General features: G+C 38.4%; 1 protein-coding gene across 5 annotated transcripts in view; it reads left to right on the top strand.

Moving 5' to 3' along the window:
* TRMT9B (tRNA methyltransferase 9B (putative)) overlaps window positions 1-14,816 on the top strand; it is a 117,768-nt gene that overhangs the window by 85,338 nt on the left and 17,614 nt on the right. The gene's annotated exons all lie outside the window — the stretch shown is intronic.

Below are 14,816 nucleotides of genomic sequence, written 5' to 3'. Positions count from 1 at the left end.
CTATCCCACAAAAATTTTCATAGCCTATGTAAAATCCTTCCAAATTTAGGAAAAGTCTTATATTCATATATGGATACCCAACCTTAAAGTTTATGTACAGTAAAAGAAAAGACAACGGAATTTTGAGAAAAAAAAAGTGTAAGTCCTTATATTCTTGCCTTGAATCTTGTTGCCATTGCATTAACATTAAGAGGCATGTTTGCAGCTTTTATCCATAAGATTCAAATGGTTGATAATGTAAGTTGTTTAATTCCTATCAAAAAATTCTTATATTTTCCTGTTGGAGTGGCACCATGAAGACTGAAGAATTACATCCTTGGCAGTAAGGAGGCAAGTTCTTTTGCACACAGCAGCAGGAGATTACTTCATGTACCAGGCTGGAGTGGTGATCCATTGTGGCTAATATCATTCTCATAATCACCACAATTTTCTAAATGAAGCAGAAGTAGTAATACAGCTACAGTTGGTGTGATGTCACAGACAACACAGAAAACCTGCTTTAGTTTAATCTTAGGAATTTGTTTGCCTTGTCTGGTCAGTTTTACCAAAGATTGTTTCATAATTTACACTAAGCAACTCCAGTGTTTGCTACCAAATAATCTTTAAGACAAGCATCCACTGTTTGTTTTTTGCTTGGTGGATAGTAAAACAAGAACAGACAAATTAGGTAACTGATAAAACACCATCTTTGTTCCCAGTGGTGTATTTGAACAATAACATTCCTCATAAATGCCATAGTGACAGCTTACCAGAAAAGACTTTATTTCTGTCCTGTATAATAGATGCTGGTTTTAAGCAACATTCAAAAACACTTGTTGATGGTTCTGTTTCTGCAGTGTTTCAATCTTCCTCAATATACTAAAATCACATGACAGCTTGAGCCACATAAACTTATTTCCAAAATGTGAGCATCATGGGCCACACTGTATGTGAAATTGATAGCAGTCATTGTATCTTTCAAACCCAGTAACTCAGTTGTCAAAAGACCCAGATGTATTTTGTTCAAATTCTAACTAGATTTGTAATGCACATGGTAACCTTTCAGAAACACAGAAATTTTACTTCTGCCAAAATGAGCATTGATAATACTAATAGGTCAAGCAGTTTGCTGTTGGTATGAGCAACAGCATAAGTAACCCATAATTTGCATCCAAAATGAATAATGAGTAGCTGCCGTTGTATGATTTAAGACTCTCTAAATAAAAAAAGAAAGTAATAAGGAAATACAAAAAAAAAGGTTATTGAAAAGACAAAAAAAAAAAAGGAACATTACAGCTGAGTTGCTTTTCTTGCTTAGCTGTGGTACAAGCTGTGAGGCAAGCAACTGCGGAGGTGAGTGGAGTCTTACATAAAGCACTGGAAAACCTGCAAGTCCTGAGCAGAACAAAGATCGCCTAAATCTCTCTGTAAGCTTAATCAGCAGAGAATACAAAATCTGGTTTCCCGCATCTACTGGGATATATCCAGTCAAAAGATTGGCAAGACCCTGTTAATAAAGGGTGTAGAGTAAAATTTGCCACCATATGTACCGTTTTTTTTCTCTGAATGATGTTTACCCTTTGTTCTAGTCTGCTTAAGTTGTTCCTAGGCTGAAAAGCTAAAGCAGTCTGGGATGGAGGTCAGCATCTAGAACATTAAGTTGAGTTCTGGGGCTTTTTCATGAACTTTTTCTGTGTTTGGGGACAAATAATTTGATCTCCTGTGACATGATGATTGTTAATATCTTAATGCAGGAAGCAGAGTTTGTTTTCCAAAGAATAGTAGGAGCATTAGAGGCCTGCAACTTCCTTGACCCAGGAAAGGACAAGGATCTGCATCTACTACAGAAGTGCACTTTTCACTCTCTGTTTGCCTTCTTTTACCTTTATTTTTCTCTGGAACTGAATTTCAGTTCATACTTGAACATTCAGTGAAGTGCATTTTTATTATATGCTTCAATTCAGATCAAAATGTCAAAACACTACAGGAAAGTAATCTTTATTCTTAGCCACACAAATGCAAATGCTTGAAAAGGCTGTCCTTGTGAAATGTCACTTTTTGCAGAGGCAAGGAATTTAAGCAGAGTGTTTTGTCTTGTAAAGAGACTGCCATTGAATAGTAATTAGTCCTTATAAGGTAAATAAATCCAACTCTTCTTCCCTGCCTGCCAAGTAGGATTTTATTGCTTCAGGATATTGGAATGCAGCTCAGTGTCTGACAACATGCCACCCCAACATCTATGGTGTGGGGATGTCAGCAGTCCTGAAACACTTGTGTTCATCTGTGTCCAGCATAGTTAGGCACAAAATTATTTCATGTTGTTTCTAATTGGCATTGTTATTTTATTAACAAATTCTCTGTCCCTTTGATACCACACACACACACACATATATATATATACACAAAACAAAAACAAACAAACAAACTAAAAACACCAGAAAACCCACCCAAACTTCTCAAACTTCTGCTGCTGAAAACTGACATTACAAAACAAGGGAGAGGAAGGATGATACCAAAACAAAATTCAACAGAAAACATGCATCGAAGCAGATGTTCTCAATATGATTGATAAAAATTTTTATTTTCTGTGTTCATTGTTCTTCCAAAATTTTGACTTAACTAGTTCTATGATTGGTTTAAGTCAAAGCTACAATATGTATGCAGTACGACGTATCGGTGCGTAGATTTTACACATCCTTACTGTCACTTGGCAATGTTTTCAGCTGATATCAGCGTCTTTGATCGATTTATGGATTTGAGGTCTGGAACTGTGCTTCCTGGAAAATACTTAGTAGGTCTCCTTGGGTAAGATAGGACACAGTAAGTGAGGAACTGGCACCTTAAGGAACACTGCATTGTTATGTGGATTTCTTGGATCTACTGTTGCCTTTCATATTAATTTTTTGATTAGTCTCTCTGTAACACCTTTGCAGTTGTATCTTACATCAGTCTCTGACTGTGAAACAAGAAAGGAAATTCTCTTGTGGTCAGTTCTGCTTGCTTTACCTCTTGCAACATCTATATTGAAATCACAAAGACTCGTGCTAGTAAGGTGAACGTGAGCTGGCCTGTAAAGCTTGGTTATAATACTTCAGTATTAAATAGTGGTACTTAGCACTTATGCAACTTAATGCTTGATAATCTTCAAAGCACTTTACAAATCTTAACTAGTTAATACCTACAGCAACTCTGTGTGGTAGGTTATGAAGGCCACACATTGAAAATCTCCCACAACATGAGCTTGCCTGCATACTAAGTATATGTGAAAAAATATCTGCATAGTTATGTCCCTGAAGTCACGAGTGTTTAATTTTACTGGACTGTAACACAGTAACATGCTCTGCTTTCAATAAATTAGTTCTGCTTTCTTATACTCTGCATTGTGACCCAGCACACAGTATTGCCACAAATTTAATGATATTTATTATTATTAAAACTCCTGGAAGCAAACAAGCAGAGAGTCATAATTTTTATCCAAGATATCAAGTTTCTAGTGCTAATGATTGCAAAGAAAACACATGGGAAAGGGCCAGGAAGCCTCTAAATACTGAAGCTCTCAGGACAGTAAGTACCATTTCTGAAAATGTGAGTCTTGTGTTATCGGGATTGACTGGCAAACTTATGCTTATTTTAAAGCTTAAGGGAACTTAAGACTTCAGAGACTCCTCTTCATTTAGGAAACAGTATACTTTCCTAGAACAAATTTTCTTTTAATTTTCATGTGCAAGAAAAAGAATATTGGATCGTTATTGCTTTAGTTTCTTTCAGGCCAAAAATTTCCAGTGGAGTGGAAATACTGCTTTTACTCCGCAGCAATAATGCTAACTTACTACATCTGATAATATCACAAATGCCATTGGTTCCAGTCTTCGTTAGATCTACTGGAAAACTCTTTTAAACAACATTACGATTTGAAGATAACATTATAATTTTGTGTGAAGGCCAAATACACCTGCCAAAGGTGTAAGTTATTAGCTTGTGGCTGCATGTCAAGTATCTCAATTAAAAGTAAGCCTCTGAAAAGTGAAAAGCCTTTGTAATGCCTAGCACAGAAAGGAAAAAATGGCTTTCATTGTCAAGGCCTAATGGCAAGAGAGCCAGATATCAACTGATTATCAATATAGCTGTCAACTGACTATCTGTTGATATCAACATCTTGTCACAAATTAAACCAAAAGTTCAGCAATTTGCCAGGATGTCTACTGAGTCAATGTGACATTATTTATAAATACAGTGTGATACTTCCCCTCGAAGACAGCAGGGAGCTGAATGTCTTCCTTTTGCTTTCATCTACAACTGTCTCTGTATGTAAGGCTGGTAATTTGAGAGCTGGTACCTTGGAAGAAAGCAGCTCTATGATAATGTGTAGACTGACCTCAATTCCTTATTTTCCTTCTGCTCCAGCCTGTAAACTTTTATTTGTTTTCCGCTGTGTTTCTTCCTGCCTCTGTTCTCCTTCCTTTTGTCTTCATTTCTTTTTCTGCCTTTGGAGAAAAATGACAAGTAACCTTTGAAGGAATAATTAGCAATCTCTGAGACCCCAAAGTAAAAATTGTTGCCTGATTCTCTAGTAAAGTGCTTAACTAAGGGTAAGACTTTCAGGCAGATGAGGCAAAGAGACGTTTCCACATGAGAGATGACAAGGGATGAGCAGAAAAGAGACCCTAGAAAGCAAAGGAATAAATGGATGGAACACAGGAGGAGACCTAATTAGCCAGTCTCACATGCTTGCCACTACATAATTTCAAATGCTCCAAATGGAGCCTGGTGTTCTGCAGACAAGCTCATAATTAAGTACAGAGTTGCAATGCACATGCACAAGAGGTCTGAATTAAGGTTTCGTGGGTAGCCTTCTGGCTTTCCCAACCTTTGGCCACTTAATTTAGTGACCTAAATCTTTTTTAATATAGAAAAAAATGATTTTGATGAGATCTTGTAACTGTTCAGGGAGGAGGGGTTGTTAAGGAGTGCAATTTCTTGTACAATTATAGATGCCTACTACTTCGAAGGAAGAAGTATTCTATTTTTATTCTGCATATATTTGTGTACCATGCTGAGTCCATAATACCTGTGTGCTTCTTTTCTTTCTTTTTTTTCTTTTTCTTTTCTTTTTCTTTTTCTTTTTCTTTTTCTTTTTTCTTTTTCTTTTCTTTTCTTTTTCTTTTTTTTTCTTTTTTTTTTTTTTTCCTGAAGTGCATTAAGCTACATGACTAACATCTAATTCAAATGCATCAGAAGCAGGAAGTCTGCCAGAGAGTCTATAGGACCAGCAGATAATCATGGTTTTAAAGAGTGCCCAGAAAATATTAGATCCTGAGGGGAAAGACTGCATGAATTCACTATGGAGGAGTTTTAGGAAAGTCTACATCAGAATATTTTTCTAAGAGGCAGTTTTTTTCAGACTGAAGAGGTTTTAAAACCAGTAAATAATAATGTCAATATATTACATGGACCAAATTGTATTCACACTTGAGGAATTTTTAGGAAACTTGGGTATGAATTTACTGGATGTACTGAACTATGTGGCCTTTTCCTGAAATCAGCTGTGGTACCTGAAGGCAGAAATACAACAAATATGATGGCATCTTGCAAAAAGGGCCTCTGAGGGAACTGGGGAATGGCAGACCCTAATTTGTCCATACCAGTCAGTTTAGCTGACACTGCATTACAGGATAACATTAGCAGGCATGGAACAACAGGGTGCAAGTCAACACAATCTTTGTAAAGGAAAGTCATGCCTTATAAATCAGTCAAAGCTCTTTGGAGGAGTTAAGAAGGTTAACTGTGATTTAGCTGATTGCTCTGACTGTTGAATATCTTAATAACAGAGACCATGAACTTAAAGGTTTCTCTGTGGCTTTGGTATATTGAATAGAATATTAGCTTCATATGTCTTCAGTGTAGTTTTTCTCAGCTTTTTCTTATACTCTTCAACCGCTAGTGTTGTTTTTTGGTTCAGGTGGGCCTGTCAAAATAAAATAATACTTGAGTACCTTCGGTACTTCGTGTGATGCTGCGCCATGTACCCTGCCTGTAAGAGTGGCTCATATTATTTTTGTGCTCCTCTCTCTATATTCATCCGTAACCTCTTATACAGAAATGATAAGTTCCCAGGACAGGTCTAGCTATTTGCCTTGTAGTATTAAAACTATTGGGATCCTGGGCACGGGGCTGGATGTGGCTAAATATCTGAAAGTATGGAACCAACCTGCCATTTTTCAACTCCTGGAACAGGCGTCGGTGCCGGGAGAGACTCTCGGGATGGGAAAACCTTGAGGGCACTCGGAAAGGTTACCCCGAGCTTAACCTTTACCCCAGCAAGGGCTGATGGCGTGTTATCCCCGGGCGGCTTCCCCCCGTCCCCACCTCCCTCGCCATCAGCACCACCCTCCTCTGTGCCTCTGCAGGAAGGCGCCTGGGAGATGAGACCGTAAAGAGAAGAGTTAATATCTGTTATGCCGGGGGAGGGCGGGGAAGGGGGAGCGGGGCCGTGCCGGGGGAGAGAACCGGGGCTCCCCCAAACCCCCCCGGCCCGGCAGGGCTCGGCCCGGCCCGGCCAAGCGCCGCCTCCGCGGCGGGATGCAGCCGCCGCCGCCCCGCGGGTGCAGGTAAGGAGCCGGTGTTGGGGGGGGGGATGCTCGGAGCACGGAGGGCAGCCTTCCCCCTCCATCCCCACAGAGGCTGGCCTCGAGGTAGGAGAAAAGGGAGGATGAGGGGACCAAATAATAATAATAATAATAAAATATATTAAAAAACAAATAAGAAAATAGCGCCCCGATTGCTGGCATCTCAGGTTTGGGGCGTTGAGGTGGTCCTCTTAAAACGCTGTCCGCCGAGCAGCTGGCCCACCCCGGGACGGAAGGATTTCGAGATTTAACTTACCCCCCCTCATCCTTCATCCTCCCCATTTTAATTGACTGGGGCCGTGGCTTGCAGTCAGTGCTAGGATCTAGCACGGCTGCTGGCGCTGAATTTGGCAGCAGCAGTTGGGAAGGGTAGTTTTCAGGAGACGTGCGGGGAATTTGCAACAGAAATAATAAGTTTCTCTGTGGTTGCCTGGTTAATTAAAAATGAAGTATGCACTGCGAATTGGCAAACAGTCCTAAGCAATGATCTCGAGCAATCCTGAGTCTTAATAGTTTATCTCGTCTCCCATAATATTGGAAATACCTAAGCATTGCCTTTGTAAACCCACGAAGAGCCCTTAGTGTTGTTCACTGTTTAAAGAATGTTTGTAAAGGGATTTTCATCCCCACCGTGCCAGTGGGAGCAGCCAGTGCTCGGGGAGTCAGGTCATCCGCTCCTTTTCTTGTGCAAAGAAAGCAGGAGCAGAATTATTCCAACAATACTGCTGCGTTGTTGTAGTGCACGGCATGCCATTCCCTGCTGGTACAGTTGTTCGGGTGATGTGTGCTTCTGGAGTTGATGATTTTGAGCAGAAACTTGAGAAAGAGAGAGGAAAAACATGGAGCAGTCTCTGCATCAGCAACCAAAAAGGTCCTCTCGGGACTTTTTAATGCCCCGTAATGGAGCCCATGAGGGGATCGGGTTTCATTTTTGTAATTTATTTTCAGTCTAGGATATCGATATATTTATTTCAGTCATATATGCTATTTATAGAGTACCTCTTTGAAGCAGTGCATTTTTATTTACTGTCTCCTTTCTCACATCATGATTTTGCAATGGATTGCACACAGATATTTCAGTGGTGCTGCTGCTGTGTAACTTATGGAGATGTGCATTTTGGGCAAATTAGATACATGTAGGTAGCTGTGGCTGTGCAGTTTATTGCCTCTGGCAAGGAGACCTTCAAAGGGATAAAATATTTTTGGATATATATATAATGCTAAACTGAACTGGTTGAGAAGAAAAAAATACAAATAACTCTTCCTCATTTTCAACATTTTTCTGAGATAAAACAAACATAAATCCACAAATGAGGTTATAAAGTCAGTTCGGAGTTTGAAATCAGCCCTGTGTGAAGGGACAGATGACAAACACTTCCCATGCAAACATTCTGGTTTGCAGGTATTCTGCCGTCCGTTCTGGATGGATGAACCAGAAGAATATGGGACAGTACAAACAGCATAAGGCTCAGTCCTGCAAAAAGTTGCGTCCACATTCCTACCTTTAGCTATTATTAACAGGCTATCTGAGGTCAGTGAGATGATTTACAGTGCACGAGGTTAAGCAGATATCCGTGTCTTTGCAGTACCAGGACCTACATGGACATGTTTATAAGTAATGATAGATACAGAATAACCCAGTGTGGCTGAAAACCATGGCTGGAGGTCTGTATGGTTCTTTAATTTGTAAAGATTTAAGACACTGAAAAAGTCCTTCTGACTTTTATATGCTTATGGAATAATTTTCAATCATTTTTAAAATGAAAAATGAACTCCTTTTGTTTAGAAGTGCTTAACAGTGGAGACACTGGTTCTTCATAAAACTTAATGTATGTTCCTTCATAAAAGGAGGTGGAAATATAAAATGAATTACTGGGGGAAAAAAAAAAGAAGTCTAACTATTGAAAAAGAAAATTAATATTTGCACCATAACTTTATGTCATTGACTAACATTCATGGACTGTTTTTTTTTTCTGTTAAAGTTTCGACATAATACAATTGGGCTAAAGGCACTGTATATTTTGCTTTTCTGTTTAGCTATTGAAAAATATTTCATTTTGAAGAAAACTTTGCATTCAGATCTGCATGTAATCATTTCAGAAAAATAAATTATTTATGAACCAAAGTTCTTGTAAGAAAATATTTCTAGTGGTGTTCTAGATGATGATTTTTGTAGATATTAACTCTTCTTCTCCGTCATAAAATAATTTCAAAAAAAATATGTTTTTAAGAAAAATAGAATCATTTGCATCTAGAAAGACAAATGGTATTCAAATATTTTCCTAATGGAGAATTTTAGTGTTGTGTATATGAAATTTCAGCTCCCTCAGGGATCACCACAGTTTTTCATTTCCATGCTGAACGGGAAAAAATTGCTTTGTGTAAATGCTTTTTTTTACATTAGAATAGAAGGCTTAGAAATACCAAGCTCTGTAAAAAGGTATCACTCATACTGTAAGGCATTTAAAATGGAACGATCTTCCACAAAAAACTCTGGTGATTTATGGAAATGAAGGATCTCATCTAGGGATTTTGCATGCTGGGATGCTAAGCCTTCACACTTCCCAGTCTCCTACAGCTTCTACTAGAAGAACCTGTGTCTGTGACACTGGCCAGACACCTTATGGGGGGTTACACCTTGACCTTATAGTAACAACAGAACACAAATTTTCTTCCTGTGGGCCTACCTCTGAGTCCTGATAGGATTACTGTTCTATCTTCAGATGTCTTTGTCCGCTACATAAGCACCCAAATACTATTAGAATGTACTTAAGGTACTCTTTTATCTTGGAGCACTAGCCTTAAACTCATAAATGACACTTTTTCAAGAAAGCAAATATAAGCACATGACTTCCTATGACTAACAATTAGAAAGAAAGAAAGAAAGAAAAAAAGCTAATCAGTCAGATTTTTGAGCACTGTAGAATAACAAAAGTGTGATGCTGTCTTTGCTCTCATTCTGATGGTCATCAGCTAAGGCTAACTTAATACCTAAAGCTTTTTCTGCTATAAGAAACTATATATAGACAATGTAATGAATACTGAATACATTTGTTTACTGAATACAAATACGGATATTTTAAGATACGAAATCATATAGTCAGTTATAATTAGCGAGCAATAATCAGGAGTAATTTATTTTAAAAAAAATCAAGAGAATCCACTTAGTAGTTCTGTAATTACTGTAATTAATTAGGCAATATTTTATATTTAATTTTAGGATCAAAGGTAACCAACCATTGATGGCCTTAATTTGAGATCCTAGCTGGTAATGTGCTGCTTATCTTTCTGTCTCTAAGATACTAGGTTTCAGCAGAACAAGTATCTCCAAGTAATTGAACGTCTTAAATCAGTTTGTAAATTGTTTTAATTTGGGAGGCTTTGTGTATAGCACCAAGTACAGTTTAAATACCAACAGTGATGAACATTATGGACAGGAAGAAATGGAGAATTATACTGCATAAATTAAAACTAATCCATCTGGAAATACTACTCTAAATGCAAACCCAGAGTGTGCGGAAACAGAAGGAATTTAGAAGGCTATAATTCCAGAATTGTAGGATGACATTAAGAAATCAAATATTTCTGTGAATGTAGTTTAGCATGAAGAATGGAAACATATGGATAGGATACAGAGAATGACAACAATACTCAGAAATGACCACCTAGATTGATTCATCAGGAAGAGTGAAAAGTATTAAATATTTAATGCCTGGTTAACTCCTGGTAAATAAGGGAGAGAAGACAAGATAACTGTTTACAAGTTTTTCAGCGATACAGTGACCAGGAAGAGAAAATAGTTATATTTAAAGCTTATAAGTAGCGTAGCATGGCCGGGGGAGTGAGATACTGATGCAGAGCTCTTAGGAAACAAACAAACCAACTGTAACTCAAGAGGAAATTAGTTTAATATCTTTACTAATTTAGTTGGAAAAAACAACCCCTGTGTTAAAGAGTAATAAACATTGTGAAGCATCCTTTCAGCCTTTCATTTTTGTTTTTCTACAGCAGTTAACTGAAATCTTGCTTATAACTTGAAAAATTCAAGTTTTATACTTGCAAATATCAGTAATCGTAGACACACGGAGTCACAGAGCTAGATGTTGAGGCACTGTGTCTCTCCCCCAAAGCTGCATCTATTATATCATTGTATTTCCTGACAGGTCCTTAACTAACTTATGTTTTTAAGACCTCATTGATGGAGGCACCATGGCCCACCCAATTCAGAATCATTTCCAGTGAGTTTCAATCCTTTTATCTTATCCGTATTTTCCTTGCTGTAGTTTAAGCCCACTATATTTCATCTACCCTTTGTTGTGAAAAACAGATTATTCCCTTCCCTCTTTGAAATAGTCCTTCTTGTATGAGATGGTTTTATGTCCTCCTTTGTTCTCTTTTGTTCTGAACAAACAATTTAAAGCGACTGTCTTCCCCAGAGGTTTAATTGATTTCTGATCTCTTAGGGATTTACAATGATCTCTGATCCTTGTTCTCTTCTGCAGTATTTCCAATGATTCCACATCGTTCTTGCTCAAAATTGGACATAATACTCAAAGTGATACATCAGCAGTGCTAAATGTAGTAGAAGGGTTATTTTATGTAACTTGCAAGTATCTGCCGTCTTTCTGTGTGTTCTGCGTGCTAGTATTCTTTTTTTTTTTTTTTTTTTGCAACAGTATGTTGCAGAAAACACCATAACACTATTGCATGCATGGTGTTAAATCTGTGAAATGTCATAGTGCCTAGATCCACTTCTGTAGAACTGCTGCCAGTCTTTCCTTCCTGCCTCCCTTAGCCTTCGTTTTTGCATTTGATTATTCTTATCTAAATGGAATACTTTGCTTTTATCTTTCTCAGTCTGTCAAAACACTTGAATTCTATCTAGTACTGTCATCCAATCCATTTGAACCCCCATCAGTTTGGTCCATCTGCAGATGGGATGCTACTCTAATCCACCATGCAAAGAAATTACTGAGCAGTATTCAAAACGCACTCCTGAACAGATTTGCTCAGGGTATCCTTCCAGTGTAATATTGAATTGTTGGTAACTACACTCCAAATACTCTCTTCCAACCAGTATCAAAGTATACCGCAATTTAATCTAAACCAACTGTGCCCAATTTGTTTATGAGAATGTCATGAAACCAGGGACTTGCACCCATTGCTCACAGTCTCTCAAAACTAATTTCTGGTGGCTCCAAGACTGGCTAATCTGAGGTTGGTGCAACCAATTCCCTAGGTACTGTTTATTACGCTAGTTGTTTTCAAAACCCAGTTTTCAAAACACCAAACTTGTTTTAGAAGCTCAAACCTATTCTTTTCCCATTCAAACCTAAGTTCTTTTCCCTTCGTCACTGTTGTTAACAGTATTAATTTATTGTCAATAATTGACCTGGAAAATGAAGATGAAGAATAAAGGATACTAAATACTTTGGCCTTCTTGGCATCCCTTATTATTAGATTTTTCATCCTGCTAAGTAGTAGACCAAATCTTTCCAGGTCCTCCTTTCTTTTCTAATGTCTGTACAAAGAACTTCTCATTACTCTTTGTCTTCTGTGACAGTTAGTTTCTCATTCTAGGCCTTAGCTTTTTCATTTTTTTCATATGTATGTTATTCAATACTCATTAATTTTCATTAATTTCCACATTTTGTATGATTTTGCTTGTATCTTTCATTATACTCATAAGACTAATGGACTCTTATTTCATGATCTTCATTCAAGTTGCCTTCTACCTCCACATTCACAATATTCCCTCCCATATTTCAGACAATTCTGGGAGAAAAAAATCCTTTTTATTGCTTCTTCATTTTGTGTAAGACAAAGTTACATAATTTGTCTTCAAGAACTGGTTGGATGTTAGGCTTTGTGGCTTTATGTTGGTCTTTTACAGTATTGGTCTTTTACTGTATTTTACAGTTTACAATATATACATTGATTAATAGACTTAAAAGTGTGCATTATACAAGTTATTTTATTGGTTGTTTGCAAAAATACTCTTCAGTCCACAGTGTTTATTATCACAGGAGAGAGAACTGGTGTACTTCTGTTTCATAGACAGCCCTGGGCTGAGATATATCCACAAAGAAAGATTACAAGGCAATTTGCATTTACCTTCAAAATCAGTAAAAAAAAATACAAGCTCAGAACATCATACACTCTCCTGCAAAATTACAGTGAAGTGAAAATGCTTCCAAGTTTTGCTTTCCAAGCTGTAATTCTATTACCTCTCTTACCTCTGCTTTAACCTTCTCCTACATGCTGTTCCCCTTACTGTGGTCTGTGGCTGCGGAAAAGCTGGAAGCAGTGCTTGGATTGTCCTAGGCAAGAGGGACTGTGTTCTCTCCAGCTGGGGAGTGGGTTATGTGCTGATGTGCCCTGGAAGATCTGAAGATACACATCAGTGCAAATATAGCAAAAGGGATTTGGGATCCCAGTAGGAACGCACCCCCCTGGCTGGAAGCTGGCGTATGCATTTTCCTGTGGTAGTAAAGATGAACAGACACTTAATGGGATTTTTGCATGAGTCTGCTCCTTCTTTCAGTGTTTTTAAATGGCAAAAGGTTCATGTTTGTGCATTGTCATCTTCACTGAATGTTACCTATCTACAGAATAGTTTATACTTAGTGAAATAAATCTGCTTATGATGCAACCTTTCAGCTATGTACATTATGACCCTAAATGCAACAGTGCAAGGGGAATATTAAAGGAATAACTGATCTAAGAATAAGATGTGCAGTGAACAGTGCTAAGTCTTGACTGGAGAATAAAACTGACAGAAAATAAATGTGATAGTGAAAGGTTGTCATTTTCAGTAACCTGAGCTTGAACCATAAACTTTTCTTTAGTCCAAGATCCTGAAAGAACAGCCTGTATGCTTTCAATCTTTCATTAAGGCAAGATTCTGTCTATTTTTCAGTAAAAGAAAGTATAATGATAGTAACTTTATTTCAAATAATGATGTTATTTTAAATTCTAGGTTCACATTGAGCATTTTGAATAACAGTGACTCTTGATAAGCTTGGCTCTTTGTTTTTCACTTCAGAGTTTGCCATATTTTACTGGAGCAATGCTTCTGAATTAGAGCTTTAGTTCAGCAAGGTTTTAGATATATTGTATGGACTTCGCCTTGCTCTGATTTCAGGCTGTGTATTTTTGTGGGATTGTTACAGTTCATGCATGGGTGAAATTAATTGCCAGATTTGTTAGCCTTATGTAAGAAAACTCCTACTGTATCCTTTTGCTTAACTTGAATTGCAGCTAGTTTAACTATTCACAGCAGGATTCCTAATACTCTGTTTCATTACCCTTTATTTACTGGTAAAGTTTTTTTGCATAATGATTCGTATCTGGAATCATACCCCTATTTGTTGCTTTTATTAATGAAATAGAGCACTGTCAACCAGAACAGATATTGTCAGTGTGATTTATAAATTTGTATTTGCTTGGAAAAAAAGCTATAGTTTACAGGTGACCATTACAGCTGTACACATAGCTACTTATTTTTAAGTGAAAAGACTGGTAGGTCTTAAGCAAACTGTAAGTAAACTAGAAGTATTGCTCACTGTATAGACTTTACATTGCTCACTGTATGTTATCCCCATTCCATAGGTGAGGGTAGAGAAGGCAATAGGACTACCTCACTTTTTACCTAGCTGTTAGTATTGGCTATACTGGTTTTGGAAAGGGGTCTGAGGGTTTTGGTCAACAGCAGTTGAACATGAGCCAGCAGTGTGTCCCGGCATCCAGGAGGGCCAACCGTACCCTGGGGTGCATCAGGCCCGGCACTGGCAGTCAGGAAAGGGAAGGGATTGTCCTGCTCTGCTCTGTGCTGGTGTGGCCTCTCCTTGAGCACTGTGTGCAGTTTGGGGTGCCACAGTATGAGGATATAAAACCATCAGAGAGTGTCCAAAGGAGGGCTACAAAGATGCTGAAGGGTCTAGAGGGCAAGAAGTATGAGGAGCAGCTGAGGTCCCTTGGTTTGTTCAGCCCTGAGCAGAGGAGGCTGAGGGGAGGCCTCATGGCGGCCTCACGAGGGGAGCGGAGGGGCAGGCGCTGAGCTCTGCTGTCTGGGGACAGTGACAGGACCCGAGGGAACAGCATGGAGCTGGGACAGGGGAGGATCAGGCTGGGTGTTAGGGAAAGGTTCTGCACCCAGAGGGTGGTCGGGCACTGGGACAGGCTCCCCAGGGCAGTGGTCATGACACTGAG

Source organism: Cygnus olor, chromosome 4, assembly GCF_009769625.2.
Source record: "Cygnus olor isolate bCygOlo1 chromosome 4, bCygOlo1.pri.v2, whole genome shotgun sequence".
Classification (NCBI taxonomy): Eukaryota; Metazoa; Chordata; class Aves; order Anseriformes; family Anatidae; genus Cygnus; species Cygnus olor.
The sequence above is the reverse complement of the archived record's forward strand: the minus strand, read 5'-3'. Positions and strand labels throughout refer to the sequence as shown.